This window comes from Coenobita brevimanus, chromosome 4 (genome assembly GCF_032717465.1).
Source record: "Coenobita brevimanus isolate Jiangsu-jjx chromosome 4, ASM3271746v2, whole genome shotgun sequence".
In the NCBI taxonomy this organism is placed as follows: domain Eukaryota; kingdom Metazoa; phylum Arthropoda; class Malacostraca; order Decapoda; family Coenobitidae; genus Coenobita; species Coenobita brevimanus.
Genome location: NC_136957.1, coordinates 34859569 through 34882178, shown reverse-complemented (window position 1 = coordinate 34882178; position 22610 = coordinate 34859569). Strand labels below are relative to the sequence as shown.

Here is a 22610-nt window from a genome sequence, read left to right as displayed (position 1 = left end):
ATAAATGTTCGGCTGTAGGTGGGGTAAAAGCTAGAGTTGCCTTGCCCATGAGAAGGTTAATGGCTGTCTAACACACAGACTCATATAAATCAGTTTTTAAAAATTACAGAATGAGTTGGAACAGAATAAGAGTTTTTGCAACCATGATGGGGCCAGAAAATTGGAAGATTTTGAATCGGAAAAATTTGGGGCGAAAATAAAAATGTGCCGTATGACTGTCTACATACAAACAACAGTGTACAGTATGTTGGTGCACATGATTAATGTACCAAATAACCGAAGGTGCACACACTAATATGTATCTGTGTATGTACTTGACGTGCACACGGGACAAGGTGTGTAATGGTGGGTGTTGAGCGGATGATTTAACATAAAGAATATATTGTTGTTACTAGTCTAATATTATGGCAGAGTTGGAGTGAAGACTTTAGCCAGAAGTATATATATCTAGTTTATATATAGATTTCTTCTGTAATGCATTGGTTTCTATAGATTTCTTCTTTGATGCACTTCTGGTGTAAGCCTGGTGGTGTAGTGGTATTAGTTTGAATCTCCAAGAGCTTACTGGAGGTGTTTTTGTGTACATAATACCACCGGGAGTCTAGGCCGGTCACCTACCCCTAATTTGAGACTGACTATAGGACCCTACACCTCACAGGGGGTAACGTGGGATGCTGCATTTTCTCGTCTCATTCATTTTTTAATTTTCTTTCGTTTTCTTCTTTTTATCATTTCTACTTTCATTCTCTTCTTGCATTCTTTTTCATTCTCTTTCTTCTTTTTTCTTTCGTTCTTTCCTTTCTTTTTCTTGTTTTTCTACAGTAGGAGTGTCACTTGAGTGGCGTGTCGCGGTGGTGGGTGATTGTGTGTGTGTGTGTGTGTGTGTATGATCAGTATTGTTGTTGATGTTGTTATTGTTGTTGTATGGCACTGCTTGTGACATCTTCAGATACTTGGATCTTGAATTAGCCTCTTCAACCCGATAACATGTTTTACATCTTATTCTTGCTGTCCTCACATTTTTGTCAGTTTAAAGGAGCTCCTGGTGAAAGGGATGTTGAAGACTAACACACACACACACACACACACACACACACACACACACACACACACACACACACACACACACACACACACACACACACTCTCTCACACACACACACACACACACACACACACACACACACACACACACACACACACACACACACACACACACACACACACACACACACACACACACACACACACACACACACACACACACACACACACACACACACACACACACACACACACACACACACACACACACACACACACACACACACACACACACACACACACACACACACACACACACACACACACACACACACACACACACACACACACACACACACACACACACACACACACACACACACACACACACACACACACACACACACACACACACACACACACACACACACACACACACACACACACACACACACACACACACACACACACACACACACACACACACACACACACACACACACACACACACACACACACACACACACACACACACACACACACACACACACACACACACACACACACACACACACACACACACACACACACACACACACACACACACACACACACACACACACACACACACACACACACACACAGACACACACACACACACACACACACACACACACACACACACACACACACACACACACACACACACACGGAAGAGTATTGTTACACCTCTTGCACGAAGCACCATAAATGAAAGATTTGATAACACGCTCATGAGGAAATCCTCATATTGGCCTCCCTGTTTTCAAATCTTCCGTTCGTGGTGTCACTTTATTTCGTCCAAGAGGTGTAACGGTACTTTTTCGGGTGAGTGTACCTAAACCCCTTCATGTCAGAGGCCCATCTTGTCGGTTAAGGAAGCTCCCTAACACCTTTTCTTAAATGATTTATTTTTCTTTACACCATACTGTCCTATTGTGTGTTACTGTATATAAATTCTACAAACATCATCTACCTCTCTATAGCCAGATGCCATACACCTATAAGGGGTGGCCGTTTGTCTTTGAGTTAGTTGTGTTACTGGGAGGGGCACTAACCCTCTGCCAACCCACTGGCTGACATGTAGGGAACATGTATACTCTGCATAAATAATGCACAAAAGGATATCACCCAGCCATATCCAAAAATAAATTGCTAAATAAGAGATGCTAGGGAGTCTCCTAACCAAATGAAGCTCCCTAACACCTTTTCTTAAGCAATTTATTTTGTTTATCATACTGTCCTGTTGTGTGTTATATAAATTCTTCAAACCATCATACTCTACATAAACAACATGCAGAAGGACATCACCCAACCAGGTCCAAAAATAAACTGCTGAAGAAAAGGTGCCAGGGAGTCTTCTAAGTGACAAGAATATGAGAAAGTTAGGGGAATGTGAGGAAGAAAGTTATGAGAATGTGAGGAAGAAAGGTACGAGAATGTGAGAAAGAAAGTTAGAAGAATGTGAGAAAGGAAGTCGCTATATCAATCTCGGTAGCAAGAAAAAAATATGTTATCGTATTGAAGAGGATAAATTTATATATACTGGACTTTATTTCTAGTTTATCAAGATTAACTGAATTTTGGTAATGGTGCCAGCGTTAATTTAAAGTTTTGGTTTTTATAGAAAATAGTTTAATAGAAAGTAAGCAAAAAAAAAAAATCAATTATCCAGTGTCAAGAGAAGCAACGACTTTTTTGCACTTTTATAATTTTATTCCAAGGAAATAAAAGTGAAGATAGAATTGAATGTTGATTTTTCACTGTAATTTTGCCTCTCACACCACAACACATTTAAATTTGTATTTTGAATGGAATACAAGGCTTCTAAATATTTGTTCATGAGCTATTTATTTTTTGTTAGACCTTCACATTCTTTGGTTTGTCCTTAATACTTCTTCCTTATTGATTTATTTTTTTTTCACCTTCACATTCTCTTGTAAAGCCTCTTAATGCTTCTTCCTTATTGATTTATTTTTTGTTACACCTTCACCTTCTTTAGTATGTCATTAATCCTTCTTATTGATTTATTTTTTTCACCTTCACATTTTCTTGTTCTTAATACTTTTTTATTGATTTATTATTCTCTCATTCTTAATACTTCTCTTTTATTGATTTGTTTGTTACCTTCACATTGTCTTGTATATTCTTAATACTTCCGCCTTATTGATTTATCTTATATTACACTCACATTCTCTTGTTCTTAATGCCTCTTCTTTATTGATATATATTTTTTTTGTTATACCTTCACATTCTGTTGTATGTTCTTAATACTTCTTCCTTAGTGATTTATTTTTTGTTATACCTTCATATTCTGTTGTATGTTCTTAATGCTTCTTCTTTATTGATTTATATTCTGTTACACCTTCACAGTTTCCATCAGTAGCATACAAAACGATGTTTTAATGTGATGAATATCTTGCTGAGGAGGATGTGTTAAGTCTCCAAACCCACTTAGGTCTACAGTATTTACATCCAGGAAGCTCCCTAACACCTTTTCCTAAGCAATTTATTTTCTATATCACACCCTACTCCTCTTCTGTGTAACAATAAATTCTTCCAATACCACCATACCCTTCATAAATAATGTATAAAAGGATGTTGACCAGTCATATCCAAAAGTAAACAGCTAAGGATGGGGTGGTAGGGAGCTTCCTCAACCAACTAGAAGATAAGCCCCAGAATAACCCTTGTCTCACACCCTCCACTTGCACAACACAGCCTTAAAGTTAACCTCAATACACAATCTTGGGGAGCATGTGGCTGAAGTGGTCCCTTTTCTGCAGTTCTCTGGGTTCACATCAGACGAGCCTGCAGTCATGATAAAACTGAAATTTCATACAGTGGTATATGTTTGCTTAAGACATGAAGGTATCGGTATCAATTTATAGTTAAAACACCTTAATCCTGTAAAGGGTGGCCACAAACAAATCACCTCCATATCACCTTGTCCCCCATCATTTTGCAGCTTCCCTCTCATATACCTCTCTACTCCATCCCTCCATCTCATCCTCAATCTCCCTCCTCTCTCCATCTCATTCATGCTCTCCTAGATAGCCTCCAACCTCTTCACGTGGCCAAACCACCTCAGTATATTTCTCCAAATGCTTTCTGCTGTATGTATTTGTGCATTTAGTCTAACGTGATGAAGACCCTTATCGTCTTAAAGGTCTGTTGATGGCAGGTGTGGTTATACTGGAGGGTTGATTTAACTAGTAACCAAGAAGATCACATTTTGAAGGGGTATATGAAAGCTATTATTCTTGTATGAAAAGTTTATCTACCAAATATATTCTGACAATATAGTAAAATGAAAATACTGTACGTCATCAGACAATGATACAAGGACGTAAACTGACTGAAGGGTTAATGAAGGCTATATTAATTTCAGTTTGAGATGGTTTGGTCATGTGGATTGTGGAGAAAATGGAGAAGGAAATAGTGAGAGAGGTGGAGGGAGGAGTGGAGGGGGGAAACCAAAGAAGAGATGGAGGGATGAGATAGACTGATGGAGACAAAAGGCAGGGGATGTGCGAGCTGGGGAGTAGGCAGTTTAATTGGTGGACTGGCAAGTGATTCGTTTGTGGCCACCACCTCTCCTAAGCAGGGTAGTATGGGGTGCGGAAAAAAGGGAGGGGGGTTAAATACAAGATTTGAATTTCCCGCCCAGGAACAATCGGAGATGCCAAAAGCTTATAAAGTCGATAAACAGGCTGTCAAAAGGTGTTATGAAGTCGCCAAGCACAAAAATTAAATAATAAAGAAACAAACTGTGCCAAAGATTGATAGTCCATAAATGTCAATCACTGGGTAGAAATATATTGCTAAAGAAAACAAAAAACTGGCAACTCTGGAGGACGAAAACAAACCAGCAGGCACGGTGGTTGCATGTGGAGTGTGTGATCTTGCTTCAACTTTCTTGCCAGCCCAATATCTTCCAGCGGAGGAAATCTTTGACACTCATATTGAACGACATATGATTCAAGATTGTGTAGATGATTCGTGGATGGCATGTGTTGCAAGAGTGCAGAAGGGTGGCTGGCCCGGTGTTACGTCCTCTGCCATAATGGCCCGTCACTATGGTAGGTATCCCACACTCGTTTGATGTACGCGTAGATTATGTATATGATGCCAAACTTGGATGGCATGTTTTGTATAGTAATGACATGTTTTTACAGTGACTGACACTAGTAGCCAGCCTGATGGAAGCCTCAGTCAGCTAAGATAATTTTGTGCCTAACTCAACCCTTGTGTACACGATGTTAAATTGGACATTATCCAGTAGAGTGAATAACATCACGTTGTGATAACGGTCTTTAGTTTATATAACATCCTACGATGCGGCGTTTTGCCAGACTCTTTAACCCCTCCCCACCCCCTGCCTCCAGCTGTGGTAAAGACTAATGGGGGTTGAATATTTTGATTATTTTAGTTGCAGTGGACACTTTCTTGCATAATGGTTGAAATCTTTTGCCATCCATTGTTCATTACAGATTTATGCAATACAATTTTAATTTCTACTCTTTCATTCTTTTGGTTCCATTATCATGTATCATTAGTTATCTGGTGCATTTTAGTACAAGGTTAGCTTTGATAGGGCAGAAGCTGAAAAAAAAAAAAAAATTCGAGCCTGGCTTTTAACACTTTTATCAATAGACATCAGTTAGGATCATCTATCTATCCATCTATTGCCAGATGCCATAATCCCTTAAGGGGTAGCCACTTGACTTTGAGTTATTTGTTTTACGGGGAGGGGCACTAACCCTCCACCAACCCACTTGTTGACACGTAAGGAGCACATATGGTTTGGTTAAATGGTTACCACCCAGTGTTGTAAATGGTTTCTTGGTTTACAGGAAACCATTTGGCTTGTCACTCAATGTAAAGCCACCTGTAAAGGAAAGAAAAGCAATAAGAAGTGACAGGAAAGATGGGAGAACCTTGTACCCTTTCAAGCACTTCTCCATCTAAACTTCCATCCTTCCTTATCACATTACCCAAGTACTCAAACACACTCACATTTTCCATTTTCTCCTCATCCAGCCTCACTGTACATTCACTGACTTATACTTCTGTCGAAGATCATAGCTTTACTCTTCCCCACATTCACTTTTAGATTCCATTTTTTACACACTCTCCCAAACTCATCCACCAAGCCTTGCAGCTCCTCTTTGTCTTCACTTAACAATACAGTATCATCTGCAAACAACAGTACAGGGAGTTTCCAAACACTATCCTCTCTCACCAGGGCCACTCCAACATCCACTACCCTACCTTGTATCTCTTTTATAACCCCATCCATGTACAGATTGAACAGCCATGGAGACATGACACATCCCTGTTTCAACCCAACTTTCAAAGAGAAAAACTCACTCAGTTCACTATCCACACGCACTGCAGCCTTAGCCCCCTCATACATGCTCTTCACAGCATTCAACAACTTCCCATCTACTCCATACATTCTTAATACTTTCCACAACCTTTGTCTATCCACCCTGTCATATGCTTTCTCCAAATCCATGAAGGCCGCTTACAACTTCTTTCCCTTCTCTAGACACTTTTCCACTAAAGATCTAAGAATGAATATCTGATCCACACAACCTCTTCCCTTCCTAAAACCTCCCTGTTCTTTTCCAACGAATTCGTCTGTTATTTCCCTAACTCTGTGAGTAAGTATCCTACCGTATACTTTTCCTATTACACTAAGAAGACAAATGCCCCTATGATTACCACACACTTCTTTTTCCCCTTTTCCTTTGTACAAGGGAATAATTATACCGGACTTCCAATCCTCTGGGACTCTGCCTTCCTTCCATGCCAATCTGTACATCCTCCACATCCATTCTACTACTATCTCTCCCCCATGCTTCAGCATTTCACCGCACATTCCATCAATTCCTGGGGCATTCACCATTTTAACTTTCTTCATTGCTTCCACAATTTTCATCCTACTGATTTCTTCCTGTCTTCTCACATCCCTCCTTCTCCCAGCCATGCCTCAGCCACTTATACTTGCGTTACTTTCATTCTCTATGTTCAACGATTCTTTGAAGTGTTCTCTCCATCTGCTCACATTTTTTCCCATCTCCACTAGTAATCTACCATTTTTATCTTTCACTCCCTAGCTAACTTCTTTGGCACCCTGTCTAACTTTATCTCTTTCTAGAACATTTTCTTACATTCCCTCCATTTTACACTCAAGTTCCTTCCAAATTCCTTATCCGCTCTCTTCTTACGCTGTCTTACTAATCTTTTCACTTCTCTTTTCCTCGCTACATATAGCTGTCTCTTTCGTCTCTCAGCTTCTTCCACGCTCTTGTTTCTCATCCACTTACTATATGCTTTCTTCTTTTGTGCCACAGCCTCTCTCACCTCTTCAGTCCACCATGCTGTTCCCTGCGCCCCCTTTCATCATCTCTTCACCCCACACACCACCTCACATGCTGCACAGATTCCTTCTTTGAATATCTTGCACACACCTTCCACGTCCCCCATCTGTTCCAATCTGTATTTACCCAATCGCTCCTCCACTTCTCTCTCATATTCTGCCATTTTTCCATCCTCTTGTAACTTTTCTACCCTCCTTGTTTGTACTACTTCCTCCTGTCCTTCCCTTCTATTTCTTCGTTTTATTTGGACTTTAATTTTGACCACCACCATGTGGTGGTCCAAAAGTCCACTCCCCCAACCTCTATGTACTCTTGCATCCATTACACACCATCTTTTACTTTCATCCCCACACACATGATCAATCACTGCCTTCTGTTCATTCAGTTCACCATCCACCCTTCTCATCATTTGCCACGTATACTTGTAAATCATCTACCCTTGAATATGCTGAACCATGTAGCCTAGCCTCGGTACCCAACACCTCAAGGGGGGGGGGGTTAAGTATGGGATTGCCCTAAATTAACCCATTAAAAACGTTTAAGTTAAATAAAATTGTCTGGTTGTTTTTGTTGTGGCCCCAGGTTCAAATGATCCTGAAGCCGTTAACTGCAGGAAGATTTAAAATGCCCTTTTGCAGTCCACCATCCTCCCCTCGGGGCCTAGGAGGGTAGTGAGGAATGTGGGGAAGTTTTATAACTAGGCAAAGGAACCATCCACTTGTATCGGTGTCCCAGGTGAAGGCGTCCACGAAGATATATACATTAAGTCGAGAAGAGGAGGTTTAATAGGCAAATTATCCCGACTCACGACTATCAATTTATTACCTTGACATTTTTCGCTTTATTCCATCAATCTCCTGACGATTTAATTCAGTATGAGAGACTTTCGGATTGGGGGTTACATATAGCCTACTTTAACCCCTTCAGTTATTAGAGGGCTCTCCTAATCCCTTCAATGCCATTTTCTTATTAAATGACTTGAATGCCGCGCCATTGTTTTTGTACCCTTTGCAACTCTGGCTTGTTGGTAGTCACATGCGTTTCTTCATCGACTTCCCACACCCACCCCGTTTTAGTTTTATGTAAATTTTAAGATTTTCTGTATATCTTGTTATTAATTATGTAGTCAGCTTGTGCATATCATGAAATTTTAGTACATTTTGTCAAGTTTAGATTTCTTGGGGTTCCTTTGTGATCAAATTTAGCTACTTCTGCTAACATAGGGCAACTTGGGCAGGTGCATGGAGATTGGTTATATTACTGGCATTTTACCTCATTTTCCAAGTGGAAGCTGTAATATAACGATCTCCAATATTTTTAGTAGTTTCCTAGCGAGACGGTGGTTATAGTTACATTAGGCGTTTTTTGTAGCACCTCGGAAAGTCAAAAGGGTTTGGTTTTCCGCTGTTGGAGTTTACAGAACGCTAATCAATAGCACAGCCAGACGAACGAGCACTGTGAGCCCTGGAAGAACTGTCGTACATAGCCAGTCTGCAAGGAAATGAGATGACAACTTTTTCATAATGACATTTTATGCTCCTAAGATAAACGTAGGAGCATTACTTACAATTTTCGTTCAATTCCGAAGCAGAAATTAAGGCCAGTAGAAACCATTTACTCTTCTACTTTTTTCAAGTAAGCCCAACCTCGCGGTGGATTTGTAAACTTGTTTCAATGGCTGCAGTTCCTGCGGTAAGACGTATGATAAACTGGAAAATTTTGGGATCCAAGCACATTTCACGGTTTGGAAATGCATCTATATCCCTCAAAAAACACATAATATGAAAATACTTATGACTGACTGAGACGTTACTTAAGAATTTTGTAATTTTGTACTTTCATTGGAACGAAGCCAAAACCACAGTCAATTCATTGGACGCGTCGGCCATTTTGGAGCTGGAGGTGCGAGCTGGTGCGAGACGGAACATTTAAATTTGATTGATTTTAGTAATAAAGTACATTGTTAGAATTCCTTATTGTCATATAGTCATTAACATGATTATTTGTTATGCATTATAATATAAAAAATGAATAGTTATCTTCTGATATTGCGAATTAAACACCATGCTAAACTCCCTAACTGGCTACACTCCGCTACACAACACGCTGATTGGTAGTTTGGGTATGCACCACTGCAGAGGCAAACTCCTCGGTGAGGAGTTTGACTTTCCAACAGCGGAATTTCAAACCCCTTTGACTTTCCGAGGTGCTACAAAAAACGCCAATTGTAACATGTTGACTTTGTTGTCGAGCTTTGAGAGCAAGGTTAGCCATTTTGATTGGCAACTTTAGCATGCTGACGTCATCATTCAGCTTTGCGGTGGCTTGATAGTGTCTTTCCACCGGCTTTTCTTTTTATGAACACAATTTACACTTCGAGGATGGCTTCTCAACATGTTCTCGAGCTTGATCCTGCCTCTGCTTCACCCAGGGAAAAGACAGAGGTAAGTAAATAGGTGTGATATAATTTAATTACACATACATTAGGAAGTGTGAGGTTACAGGGATTTTGAATTTGAATTTTGCTTTGTAGACTGTGCCTGCGGAAATATTGTATTTCCTCTTTTGCTTCCATTTTACTTGGTTAATCAGCAGAAGTTTTGAGGTAACTAAGTAAAGGATTAAGCACATATAATAAGATTCTGGGTTATATGGAGTGTTCCCTACTGGCATTCATGGGAATGTGTTCAATATTCATTAGTTTTATATTTTTCTCCATTAATTTTATATTTTCCTTTCATTTTAAATCTTTTCTCCATTCATTTTAGATCTTCCCCTTTCATTTTAGATCTTTACCTTGCCATCTTAGACTTTTTCTCCATTTAGGTCATAATGGCCTCTGTTTTGTTCACAGGAAAGCAATAGGTGATTAATTAATGTGTTAAATCTTTCAGGTAATGTATTGTACGGTAATCTTTTAAAGTGGTAGGGATCAATGTCAGGGATTTAAATTTGTGCTTATTTTGAATTTCTTATGTTATCGTTTTTTGTGTTAACCAGGTTTAAAGATTGATGGTATGGTAAGAAATAATAGTGGCTGTTACTTTTATTTTTGCAGGGAACTATTTGTTGGCTTCTGGCCTTTGGTTCCTTCCTTGTAAAAAAGAATTTATTTTTATTTTATTTATTTTATTTTTTTACCAGTATAATGTACTGAACTTGTTGGGAAAACCAATACCCATAGGTTATATGGTAAATTTTTACAAGTTGTCAATACACCTGCCAGGTTGTGCAGTATATTTTTCTGGACCTAACCTAACCAGCTGCAGTGGAATGCTTACTTTAGCAAGGTAGCGTACTATGCGTTTATGGTGGTAATATCCCTGAACCGCATATTGGCAACTTGTAAAATAATACCGGTTATACCTCGTACTAATGAATAGATTTTATTTAACGTGTCACTGAAGTTGATTCAGGTTTTTTAACAAACAGCCCTAGTTAAAAAAAAAAAAAAAAAAAAAAAAAAAAAAAAAAAAATGGTTTGACAGTAATTGATTAAACATCCCACTGAAATTAATTCAGGTTTAACATGACAGCCTTGGTTTTTTATCAGTATAAAATTAAAACAGTTGACAATAATTGAAGCTATGTATTGCCAGGTGAACTCCACATTGTCCATGCATGCTCACCTATAAAGCTGGGCATTTTTAGGTTGGGTTAGGGATTGGTGGGAAATGTAAGTTTGAAGCAGCAGGAAGACTACCAATTCAGTTCATATGCCTCCAGTTTTTCAGAATTATTCTAGTTTGAGGATGGTAAAAGAACTTTTTCCACTGAATTTTTCAGTTATGACCTTCCCTAAGCCTTGCCCAAGATTTTCTGGTGTAATGCAAGGGACTTAAATGTAGACAAGTGTACCCCCCTTTATTTATTACACTGTTACAGGCATAAATGATATCTGATGACGATTACCTTGAGCGGCTTGAATTGTCAGGTACAGTTAGGCTAGGATAGGTTAGCTTGTTCCAGTGTCAGTGTTTCTGTTAGGGTGTCATGGATAGGTTATGTGAAGCAAGATTAGAATATATTTTACGTTTGGTTATCTTCCTTTGATGGGGGGGCGCGGTAGCACAATGGTAGCGCGCTGAGCTTGTGATCGGGAGGTCGCAAGTTCGAGCCTCGCCCGGGCTACTGTGCCGGGAGGGGTAGCTCCGTCCTGTAACCCCAGTGGGGCTATATGGCCTTGGTTGCCTAGCTCGGGGAATTCATTTCTCCATTTCTTCCTTTGATGCAAATTGTGGAAATCACCACATCGTGAACTGGTGGAGTATTAAAAGCACCTGGAACTCATGTTGTGAACAAGTCGCATCTGCAATTATGCTGAGGAATCAAACAAGAGTTGACACAGCGGGACATATGAAAAAAGAGGAAACAAATTTAACAAACTTTAATTTACCACCCCAGAAATCGGAAAAATATATCAGGAAGTGATTTGGTAAAATGCTCTTGTCACTTAAACTAAAGCATATGTATACCGGTTAATTACTGAAATTAACAAAATACAAAAGTTTGGACTGAAGCATGTTTTTGGTATATTAGGTTCAGTTTGGCTTAGTTTGTGTATAATTGGCAAGATTCTGTAGTTCTTTGGTGCAAAAAATTGACCATTCACATAAGGAATAGTTTGTGGCATTGCATTAAAAAGTAAATAAATAACTAAAATTCAGATGTTTGGATGTTGTGGGTGTCCTGTCTTAAGATGCCTGGTGGTGTAGGGGTAAAGCTCTTAGGTTGGAAAGGGCTTTGGCTGATGTGACAGTTTCAGTTCTAGGTGACCAAAAGTTTCATATCATGTAACAATTGAACCGTGGGTGTTGGTCTGTCCCCTGCCCTTAATATTATGGGGCCATATTCATGAAAGGTCTTAAGTCAGTCATGATATTCGTATCCACAGCAATCTTAGTCAAATTCAGGACATTCAAGTGTCCACAGCAGTTCACTATTCTCAGGTATAATTTTGTATTATATTTTACTTTTAACATTGTCAGCTCTGGTTGTGAAGTGTTTGGCAGCTACGTACTTGAGAATGAAAGTATAAATTAAAATTTGTACACAACGTGGTCTTAACCCTTTAACCGCGGGTGTCATTCCAGAATGACAGTGACAAAACTGGACCAAACCGCGGGTGTCATTCTGGAATGATCGTGAATATTTTGAACACCGCGCGTTTTCCCGGCGCGCAAATAGTCTCACGCAAGAGTAGCTGTCGAGTTCTTTCACGCCAGCCATCCCACACCTCCCTCCTCCAACCCCGAGGGGGCCCCCCCCCACCCCTGCCCTGACCCGCGTCAGTCAGTATCTGTCCAGCTCTGTGCGTGATAATGGCACTCCATCCCAACTCATCGTCGCTCGCTTCCTCCTCTACAATGATTAGTGCTAGTGTTCCCTCTACCTCTACACCGGTAAAGGAACTGCCGACGGCGAGGCAGAAGGGGTTGAGCACTCCTGAAATTAGAACTGAGCTGGACAAAACTGTAAGTACTACTCTTGATTGTGGCAGTGAAAGTGACACACTCACAGCAAGCAGTGATGATTTGGCAGTGATTGGTGGTGAACCATTTTCCATTGATAGTGACAGTGATGAAAGTGATCGTGTTGTTTCCCCATCACCACCCCCAACTTACTCTGGGAAAGGAAAGGCTCCTATGGGCAAATCTGGTATTGCACGTGGGAAGGGAGTGAAGCGCAGGCTCACGTCTCCCACACCAGGCCCTAGTACGCATTTCCCATCAATTTCCCGTTCCCCTAGCCCTATTGCCCTCACATCATCATCATCATCATCATCATCATCTGTCGTGCCCTCTCCTCAGTCTACATCATCTGAGGAGTACGAATTACCAAAGCCTGCAAAGCGAGGGAAGGCAGGCCGTGCAGGCAGGCCTAGAACAAAGGGGATGCGTGGCAGTTGGAGGGCAAAGCTGGGCGATAAGCGGGGTAGAAAGGGTCAAGTTTCACCACGCACCAGGTCAGAACCCCCCCCCCCCTGCCTGCCCCCCGCTCAGTTCCCTCACCCGCGCCACCCCCCCACTCACCGCCCCCGCACTCACCCCCCTCCCCGTTGCCTCCTGCCTCACCCATTGCCTCCACATCAGCTCCTTTTCACGGGGAAAGGAGTGGAATGCAACCTGCCCCTGCCACTGAACCACACACAGGGCAAGTGGATGCATTTGTTTGGTCTGACAGTGGAGATTTCCAGCCACACAATCCACCGTTTGATATGACAAATGCTGGAATACAGCCTGCCTTCTCATGCAACGCAGGTGATGAGTTTGTTGATTACTTCCTGGCCTTCCTTGATGAAATTATGCAGCATGTCAGCGATGAGACCAATAGGTATGCAGCTCAGTGTGCAGCAGAAGGGCTGGGACCTATTGGCTCACCAAAGCAAGTGTCGTGGTTGCCTGTCGGGATCAGAGAGCTGTATGTGTTTTTTGCACTAATGTTTCTGATGCCCCATATAAAGAGACATGAGTTGGAGGAGTACTGGCTCGTGGATGACATAACTACTATCCCTATATTCGGGAAGTATATGTCACGGGATCGGTTCCGACAGCTGCTAGGATACCTGCACTTCGCTGACAATGACAACCCGTCCCAAACTGACCCTTTGTGGAAAGTGAGGGATTTTCTCAACAAGATTAGGGATCGATTTATGCGATTTTTCAGGCCTATGCAGAAAGTCGTCATAGACGAGTCCCTGGTATTGTTCAGAGGACGTCTCAAATTCATGCAGTACATCCCCAGCAAACGCCACCGCTTTGGGATAAAGTTCTTTGTGCTGTGTGACTGTGAGATGGGGTATATCCTTGATTTTGTCATTTACTCGGCTAGCACAATGGATGTGAACAGGAAAGACCCCCTTGGCTTCTCTGGCTCCGTTGTAAAAGTGCTGATGGAGAGGTATTTTGGTGGTAATCATGTGCTGTACACAGACAATTATTACACAGCACCGAAACTCTCCAAATACCTTGCTGAACACGGCATTGGCACTGTTGGCACTGTACGGAGCTGTAGGAAAGAGTGGCCTAGTTTCCCCGAAGCATCATCATCATCCAGGGGAGATGTTCACCTGAAGAAGTCAGACAAGCTTCTTGCGATCAGGTGGCATGACAAGAAGGTCATGAATATGATCAGCACCATCCACAAGGGGGAATTGAAGAGAACTGGGAAGGTCAGCTACAGGACGGGAGAGCCAATCATGAAGCCTGATGCCGTCATTGATTATAATGTAAATATGAGACTTGTTGATAAGTCTAATATGATGATTGGCGAAATCGACTGTCTCAGGAGAAACACCCGATGGTACAGGAAGGCTTGCCAGCACATGCTCGATATGTGCATGCTCAACGCCTTCATTCTCTACAAGACACAAGTCGGGGGCATAAGGCAACCATCACTGAGACAGTTTTCGAAGACTGTCGTGCAGCAGCTACTTGCACGATTTGGTCAGGTGACGGCATTGATCCCGAGGCGACACTCTGACACACAACCTGACCGTCTTGAGTGCCGCAATTACATGAGCCGGCACCAGCTTGTGAAATTGCCTCCTACAGCAGGCGGCAGGTTGTCACAGGGCCGCTGCAGAGTATGTTCTACCACCACACGGAGGCCTATAGTAGCCGCAGCGAGAAATGAACGCTGTGGTGGGGCAGCCGGGATGACCGGGGATTCCCCCACTCTAGCCATATCTACATGTCACCGACCATCGGCCACCGCTGCAGCCCCGCTCCATGATCCTTACCCTGTGTCTCTGGCTTTCTCTTTCTCTCTCGGTTTCTATATAAACTGGTGTATTTCCGAAACTAATTATGAAATTATTATGACTTTTGTTCCACACCACCACTGAGGTAAAAATCAAGGAGAGTTTTCTGTATAAAGGTTTCCCCCCCCCTCCTAAATGTGGCATATGAGCGGGGGAGTGCGGCCTTGCCGATACCTCCGCCTGACCTATAATTATACACTCGCCAGAACTGACCTGCCCTCAGACAAGGGGGGGGAAACCTTTATACAGAAAACTCTCCTTGATTTTTACCTCAGTGGTGGTGTGGAACAAAAGTCATAATAATTTCATAATTAGTTTCGGAAATACAGCAGTTTATATAGAAACCGAGAGAGAAAGAGAAAGCCAGAGACACAGGGTAAGGATCATGGAGGGGGGCTGCAGCGGTGGCCGATGGTCGGTGACATCCTACCTCTATGGTCGGTGACATGAGGATATGGCTACAGTGGGGGAATCCCCGGATGACCGGCTGCCCCACCACAGCGTTCATTTCTCGCTGCGGCTACTATAGGACGAGAAAAATGAGCACACACCAGTGCCTTGAATGCCAAGTCGCTCTATGTGTAACTCCGTGCTTTGCCGAGTACCACTCTCTGAGTAAATACTGAAAGTGACAGTGATATATAGTGATGCGACAGTGACGTGCTTTGCCAATAATTGTATAATGGATATTGTAGTAATAAGGGATATTTTGCCTAGAAAAAAAAGGAAATATTGGCCAGTATAATAAGTGATATTGTAATAAGAGAATCTGCGGCACTTGTGGAATTCTGCGGCACTTATGTAATTCTGTGATGCGCCAGTGACGCAATATAGTAATAAGTGCATTGTAAATATAATGTACATTGCCCATATTATATGTAAAATAATATTAGAAGTTAGAAAGAATGAAAAGATTGCATGAAAAGTCAGTGAGCGGGTGCCGCCGCAGTGAAGTGAGGCGCAGCCGCAGGGAAGTGCCTTTTACCAACCTCAGTGAACACAGAGTGGGTGTTTATCGTATGTACAGTGTTCATATATGTTTATATTACTATTATGAGAGAGTGGTTGGCATTTGGTACTGGTGTGTGGGGCGTAAAATAGTTATTTCACACCCCTCACTTCTAACGGCTCTCCCCGTCCTGTGAAAGTCAACAAAGTCATGAAACCTACATCAGTGGAAAGCTGAAGGTTAGTACTTTCTAATGGTACCTTATTTTTTTCTCTAGCTTTATTCTGTGCAGAGTTATTAAGGTTTAAAGGTTTGTTTACATTTGTCTGAAACCCCTGCGGGAGAGGACAGTCAGACCAAAACAATACCCGCGGTTAAAGGGTTAAAAGCCCCCCACCCCCCACCCCCCCCCCACCCCGAGGAAGAAGGAACCAAAGGCCATGAGCCCGCAGTAACAGTTCCCTCAAAGAGAAAAACAAAATACAATAGAGAGCCAAATTCAAGATCCAATCATTTTGAGATGCCTGGACACACTGCGTTTGAAAGACTGGAGATCATAGGCAGCAGGAAATACAGACAGAGGGAGACACTTCCAGAGCTGACCTGTTGCATAAATGAAAGACTTGGAGTAACGGTTAACTCTTGAATCATTATGGCTCCGGGACTACGTGTACAGTATCCTTGCCTTGGTCCCAACACTCAGAGGGATAATACTGGGTTGGCTGGTATAGTTCAACCTTGACTTGGCCCGGATTTTTGTCCTTCTGCAACTTATTTCATGTTGATATATCAATTGCGGAAAAGATACTATGGCATTACATCCATTCCATATCATTTTTTTTTTTTTTTATTTTATTTTTTTTTTTTTATACCAGCACCATCTTCTGTTACTGTTACAGCTTAGCATGCAGGATGGAGAGTGGGCAGTGTTAGTCATCATCTGGACCTCCTTTCCCACCCTAGGGCAGGGTGAGGAGTAACAATGTCCAGACAGCCCAAGTTTGCCCAATCCAATGGGCCATGCTTCCATTCACTCATTATTCAAGACCCTGGAATCCTGGCTTTGTCTTAAACACCCCAAAACTTTCACCACATTCTGTAGCCTCACATAAATGTATCTGATGTTAGTATTTTATCATATTGCCTTACTTGTACTCCTAGATTGTAAATATTTGTAAATTGAATCCTTTCTCTTACATGATGGATTTTCTTTCAGGTTGAATACAGATGGCTGAATGTAGATTCAAAAGAGAAAGGGTGAAAGATGCAGAACAAGTGCCTCCACCTTCAAGAGTGGAAAGAGGAAGACTGTCCCTTTGAGTATAAGCCAGAGCAGATAAGTTGTGTTGAGTGGATAGGAGTAGAGGACAGGATGCATTGTGGCACTGACAACACTTCGTTATATTGCGGGTAAGAAATGTTGTTGTTTAACCTGTACCATGCTAGCGACGTAGATCTACAGTACGTCCCTTTCAGAAACACTGGTGATGTAGATTTATGTTCTACAGCATTGAGAAGTCATTGCAAGCAGCTGAAGTTAAATGGAAGATAATATCTTATCTCGCTAACTTCAGACACTTATATGCTACACGTACAACACTGATTTAGGAGGATGGGAGGCGAACGAGTCTTCACGGGCTCACAGCTGCCCTGCTTTGTTTGTAGCCTTGAAGATTTCAGAGGTAGAGTGGCACCAACTTTACTCAATTCAACCTACTTTCTGGCTTGGGGGATTAATTAGTGCCAGGGATCTTATATTGATGTGTAAAGCCAATTTAGTGGGGGGGAGAATCCAAAATCAGCCAGCATAGAGGGGTATCCCCCCCCCCCAGCACAGTGCTGGTTAATTTGTGGTTGTTTGCAAATCGTCAGTGTACTCCTTTTGGTGAAAGTAACATTTTCAGTTTACTCCAACTGCTGCTATGTGGCTAACTCAGTTTTGGAAAAGTATAGGTCTTTTGCCTTAACTTTTCCTGGATTTTTGTCCTGCAAGTTGTTTCACAGAACTCAGTTAGAGAAAAATGCCTGCTACTGTATTTCCTTTCCTGAACATTGTGACCAGCACCATATTAATGTTACAAGTGAGCATTCAAGATGGAGAGCTGTCAGTTTTAGATTATTAGTGATACTTTACCTCATCATCTTACTTGGTATGTCGTGATCATAAATACACTACTACCAAGTTGAGACCTGGCAGGATGTGGCTGCAAAAGAGGAAGTTTAAAAGGGATTCAGAACAAGCACCTCCACCTTCAGCATGGAAAGGTGGAGGCCAGAGCAGGAGACGAGGCGTGTGTAGTGGCTATGAATGCAGCATGTGTGACTTAGAAAGGGAATAGTAGCTTGAGGGCAGAATGCTTTGTGGCACCAGCAAGACTTCATTGTATTGCAGGTAAGATATTTCCTTGTTGCTTCACTCAGGTTCATTTGCAGCTAGTCAGTTTAGCTCTTTGATACAAGTGATTAATTTAAACACTATTCCTACTGGTATCTACTGTATGTCTTACCTCAGTTAAACATAAGCAGATATTTATTCATTTACAGCTTTTTTTATGTTGCTCAGTTGTAGAAAGATAATGTTATTGCTCCACATAGTTTCCAAAACATTCATGACTGACATATTACCTTGCTAACATGTTTTTGCACCTCTGCATTAAAAATGTAGATGTAATGCCACTCTTATGAGAGAGGCTGGTCGTTCTCAGGACCGACTTGCCTAACCCTGGGCTCCTACACTCCTCATGGGACAACATAGGATTGGATGATGGATGGATGTACACTTGTGCAAGTTTGCATTACAGAAATAATAGATCTCAAATAGTTATGCCATATGTGTGTACATGCATGTATTTGAGTGGAAAAAGATGCTGGAGGTTTATTTTTACTGAAATTCCATGGTAATTTACTGAAATATAGATTTCACAGTGCTATTATCTAAAAACAAATGTTTTAGGAAATTGTTACCTACCAACAGCCATACATATAGGTAAAGCTCATTAGTTAATAACATCTTGCAGTTGGTGTTCTGTAGTTAAGGGATATTTATGGTAGTTTCACTCTGAAATTGGTATCTCAGTGGTGTGTACTGTTCCTTCTAACACCATTGCTGTCTTTGAGAACATGTGCAAAGGTATTTATTTACTAGTTTCAGTCCATACAGAACTTTTCTCTACAGAACTTGTGAAGCCTTTAACATTTCCATGTACATGGTCATGTTTCCATCACCACAATCAACTTTTAACATGTGCGCACATACGATGTAATTGGGCTGGATTGTTATGTTGTATACTTTTTTCACTGCACTGCAAGTCAAAAAGTTAGGAAAAGATTTTGAAGCCACAGTTATGGTGAAATAATAATAAACTGAGTGTGTGTGTGTGTGTGTGTGTGTGTGTGTTTTTTTTTTTTTTTAAGATGAAGATGCACCCGACAGATTGGTAATTATTGGCTGAGTGCAACATTACTTCATAATCTAGCATTATTAAGTGACAACAAATATCCAAGGGGAAAGTTTGGGTTAATAAATATTTTTTGGACATTTTGCTTTCAGCCAGCCATCATCAACCTGGCAAGTGCATCTTTGCCTCAATGAAAATAAATATATATATATATATATGAGGAAAAACTTATTAATGACCAGACTCTTTACATTAGAGTCATCAGTGCCAAATAAGTAGCTGTCAGTTGTAGGTGCTAGAGTCTGCAGTCATTTAGCTAATTTTGGGAAATAATGACATTTCATAAATTATAGTATTCGAACTCTAGGTGTTTGAATTTTCGAGATTGCACTCTATGGCCATTTTACTGTAAATTGGCCTAAAATTTTCTTCTTCATATGGAATGCTGTATGTAAAAAAAGCATAACACTAGATCATGGTGCAAGTTACGAGAGCTGTGGAAAGGATGTAGAGCTGCTGAATCTTTTTCTGCAAAATGATAATCTAAGCAAAGTTAAGATGCAAAGGGTATAGATAACAGATGCAGTATTGTTGATCAGCCCTGGTCTATCCAGCCGAGCAAACCTGTCATCATCAGGGAAGCAACCACCTGTACAGGGTTGTTCTGTGCAGTGGACCAGTGTTCCTTTGTGGTTGATAATTGACTTAGAGCAACCAGGTCTGAGTTTTGGAGGTTTGGTTCCTGGATGGGTGCTGCATATGCATCTCTAACAGGGGCATCACATTACCCCTTATCTGGTTATATGGTTACCATCCAGCATTATAAGTGGCATCCTGGATTGCAGGAAAATGTTACTTTGTCACTAAGCTACCTGAAGCGGAGAGAGTAAAGTGACGGGAAAGAAAGGGAGAAGTAGGAAGAGAAGATGGCAGACAAACAGGATGGTAGTGGTGAAGAAGGTAACATTTGATGACTGCCCCCACCTACCAGCCAGATGCAGTATGTAAAATAGCCAAGGAAGATGTGCTAGGAGCCTTTGAAGCTATTATTGGTCATCTCCTGTAAATGAATCGCCCATTACATACTGATATTTTTCAGGATATGACAAGATACAGAAGAGAAGAAACTGAAGAAGGTTGAAATAAGTTGAACACAGTGAAGAAGAGTGAAACGTCTCGATGTAGCTGCCATCAGCGGTGTACCGGTCATTCTCCAAGGTAAGGTGGACTTTGTAATTTTAACTTTAAATGACACATTGCTTTAAAAAGTCATGTTGCCTCAGGTTTAAGTTCATTTATGGGCGAAAAATATTCCATCCATCTTCCATGCCTTTCATATCTCCATACCCAGTGCTGGATTGACAAAAGTTTAAGTCAAATGACCATACTTGTAAGAAATTTTGTAGGTGAAAAATAGTGTGAAATTTAAGTCACCATCATTCCCTCAGTGAACTTTTTCTCAAGGTTCTTGGCTGGAAGAATACTCATTGCTTTGATATACCCACATCGGTTTATTACCATGGAAAGACTGAGTTCTTTAGTTTAATAAAATTCCTATATACAGCAAGCTCACCTTGAACGTGTTCCAACCGTGGCACGAAACCGCGTAAGTTTTAACTACTTATTTTGCTCCCTAGACCCCCTTAATGTGGTGTTTTGTTGTTATCTGCCATTGGTAATCAATATGAAGCACTTTAAGTGGTTAGAAGGTTTATTTAATGTTGTAACTTACAAATACAGTACTGCACAGCAAAACTTCAACACACAAATACGTAAACACAAGGTAGCATTCCGACACTGATTGGTTTCGGGACAATTCGCCGTTCACAACAATAGCAAGCAATTTGCTGTCATTAATGAAGACAGCTATGGGTGACACTAGAATATAATTCAAAGGCGACTGCAGCGAGGAAAAAACAAGTTAATTATTGACTAAATTGGAACTAATTAATAGTATTCAAAGCCTATGCTGTTGAACAAAGACTTTGATGAATCTCCTTGAAATGTAGTTATTAAGATATTAAGTATATTTATAGAATGATGGGGAATCATCCAGGGTGCGAATTGTCCTGACATGGAATTGTCTTGGAACCCACCAATCATGGGTAATCATCAGGTTAACTGGTTACAAGGCTTTATTTAAGTGCTTTAACTTACAAATACATACCAGAACAGTAAATATTTAACTCACAAATACAGTACTGTGGAAAAGCAGTATGGTAAATCTTTAACGAACAAATAAAAAAGGCAATATTCCGACGTTTATCAGGTAAACTGGGTATAAGACTTTATTTCTTGCTTTAACATTGTTTGATAGTACTTCAACTTGCACATAAACTTACCAGAACAGTAATGTAATATTTAACTTACAAATATAGTACTGTGGAAAAGCAGTACAGCATATCACTTGATCAAAACAAACTGTGCACGCTGCGCTGATGTTCGAGGGTTTGGTCTTTTAAAGGCCTCTCTTGCATAAATTTATAGTTTTCATAATCGTTCTTTAATCTTACGTCGTCTTGTACGTATCCCAGCACTTACTGCATATAATAGCGAGCGCGTTCGGGGTGAGCTTACTGTAGTATTGAGATTCAGTGGGAACAGCTCCCAACTGTTGCTGGGACCTGGGTGCAAAGTTAAAAATGCAATAGTGTAATAATTGTGGTTCTTAAGCTGGACTTTCTTTACTGCTGGGTGAATGTCCTGCCTGGGTGATAATTGTAAGTTTAGTGACAGCATTAATATTAAATAAAATGGTGAAACTAGTGTAGACTTCATACAAGTTCTGCAGTCGGTTAAGTTTTTCAACCCTTGTTAAATTTTTTTAGAGCATTGTCAGATATTTGCATTTTCAGTGGGTTTAGGTTAAACCTGTGACAATTGGACTCAAGTATTTTTATAATCTTTGAAGCAAGATGTGTGTGTGTGTTTGTGTTTTATATATAATCTTGTCTTGTGGTAGGTGGGGGTGCTCACCATCCACTCACTTGATGTAGTGCTGCTCTTGGGTTTCTGCCCTTTCCTCTCCT

The 22610-nt window shown here is 41.0% G+C and overlaps 1 long non-coding RNA gene across 1 annotated transcript; it reads left to right on the top strand.

The window, feature by feature from the left end:
- The first annotated feature begins 4963 nt into the window (after positions 1–4963).
- LOC145395583 (uncharacterized) lies at positions 4964–20807 on the top strand. Its single transcript, XR_013896641.1, has 3 exons — positions 4964–5165; positions 17400–17593; positions 20681–20807. It is a non-coding gene; the product is annotated as an uncharacterized LOC145395583 (long non-coding RNA).
- Positions 20808–22610: the final 1803 nt, after the last annotated feature.